Genomic DNA, 2,500 nt, shown 5'->3' with positions numbered 1-2,500 from the left:
ACACACACACACACACACACCAGCAACCTCCCCTCTGCTCTCTCTCTCTCTCTCTCTCACACACACACACACACACACACACACTTTTTTAAGAGTGAAGAGAAATATCGATGTGTAAACTTGCATAGACTTACATAACATAACCCTCACCCAAAACACACACACACACACACACACACACCCAACTGTGTGTGAGTTGATTAGTGATGCTGTTCTGTTCTTTCCTAGTCTCCTCCACTTTCTATTCTATCCTGTTTTCTCTCTTTCGCTCTGATCTTTCTCTATCTGTTTCTCTCTGTGTTTGTGTGTGTGTGTGTGAGTGCGGGGGGGGGGGGGGGGGGGGTCGGATATGCCTGTGTGTGTGTGTGTGTGTGTGTGTGTGTGTGTGTGTGGGGTCGGGGGTTGGATATGCCTGTGTGTGTGTGTGTGTGTGTGTGTGTACAGCATGTGTGTTGTAGGGAGATTAGAGGTGCATTTAAGCAGTTCAGCACATGAAATATACATGCAGCAAATTAGCTAGATGAAATATACATCTGCTCTCATTCTTTCTCCCTCCCTCTCTCCTTCTCTCTCCCTCCCTCTCTCTCTCTCTCTCCCTCCCTCTCTCTCTGTGTGTGTGTGTGTGTGTTTATAGAAAATGTGTATGTGGTTACATCAGCACAGGGAGGGGCAGTGGTGGAGCAGTGCTACTGTGGAGTATGAGACACAGACAGTGTGTGTGTGTGTGTGTGTGTGTGTGTGTGTGTGTGCGTGCGTGCGTGCGTGCGTGCGCGCAGGGTAGAGTGGACACAACCGCAGGGCCCAGGATGAGACCGTGTTGGTCTCAAGTGGCCATCTCATCCCATCCCATAATAACTACATATTTGAGGTATAGCGCCACCTAGTTAAAAATTAAAAAGCAAAAAACGAGGTGTTGCAATTGCAGGTATCTTTGGCTGACTTGTTCAAACTGTACAAAATGAAGTGCGGGATCATTATGACACTAACTCTGAACGCAAAGCACACGCTGAAATGGCAGCAGTTGTGTTTTTTTCAGCAATAATTTCAGTTAGTAGCATTAAGCAATGTTGCAAGAAGCACTTGCTGGCAGCGCTTTATACAGTCTGATAAGACCAGCAGCTGGTGTGACCTATGTGGTCTATAAGATAGATAGATAGATAGATAGATAGATAGATGGATAGATAGATACTTCACCAGCAGCTGGCGTGACCTATGTGGTCTATAAGATAGATAGATAGATAGATAGATAGATAGATGGATAGATAGATACTTCACCAGCAGCTGGCGTGACCTATGTGGTCTATAAGATAGATAGATAGATAGATAGATAGATAGATAGATAGATAGATACTTTACCACCAGCTGGCGTGCCCATCTCAGGAAGCTGGTCATGCTGGTGTGACCAGCCTGCCAAGCTTGACATTGTTGGTGTGAGATGGTCATGCTGGTTTGCTAGAATGACCAACATAAGCTGGCATGGCCACTACAAACCTGCACCATTGCAGCCCTATCCCACCAGCAGCAGTCTATAAGATAGATAGATAGATAGATAGATAAACCGATAGATACTTTATTGATCCTCAAGGGGAAATTCAAGTATTGATCTATAAATGTGCATACTGTAAATATCTATAATAAATATATTCTGTATAATAAATATGAATTATCTGCACAGCCATATTCTACTGCTCTATCCCACCCATAGTGCTCTATGTATATATAAATGTACATACCACAATTACACCTATGTGTGTGTGTGTGTGTGCCATATTCTGCTGTTCTTCACACTATATTATTCATCCTACACACACATCCCTCTTCCCCCTCTCTCTCCTCTCCTCCAGTCTCTCTCTCCATCCCTCTCCTCCCTACTCTCTCCATTCCTCTCCTCCCTCTCTCCACTCCTCTCCTCCCTACTCTCTCTCTCCATCCCTCTCCTCCCTAATCTCTCCATTCCTCTCCTCTCCTCCCTACTCTCTCTCCTCTCCTTCCTTCTCTCTCTCTCCTCTCCTCCCTACTCTCTCTCTCCATCTCTCCAGTGCTGATGGCAGTTTAGGTCTAATGGCAACATGGCAGTGAACATCATCCCCCTTAATGAGCAGTCATTAGGGAGACACACACACACACACACACACACACACACACACACACACACACATAGAAGTTCCTCTGGCCTGTGTTAGAACACACTTCACTGCTTCAAGTAGCTTCATTAGGCTTTCTTACAAGATTTATGACACACAAACACACACACACACACAAAACCCCACAGTAATACACGAACACAAACAACACAACACACACACACACACACAATACACACATTAATTAAGACATACACACACACGACGGTCACGGATATACAGTCCCCCATCGGCTCCTTTCCCCTAAAAAGACTGCAATCAAACACACACACACACACACACACACACACATTTAACATTAACACAGTAGCCATACAGTACATCTGTTTTCTAAATAAGCCAAAGGTGTGAGACGT

The sequence above is a fragment of the Sardina pilchardus genome, chromosome 3 (assembly GCF_963854185.1).
Source record: "Sardina pilchardus chromosome 3, fSarPil1.1, whole genome shotgun sequence".
Taxonomy (NCBI): Eukaryota; Metazoa; Chordata; class Actinopteri; order Clupeiformes; family Clupeidae; genus Sardina; species Sardina pilchardus.
The sequence above is the reverse complement of the archived record's forward strand: the minus strand, read 5'-3'. Positions refer to the sequence as shown.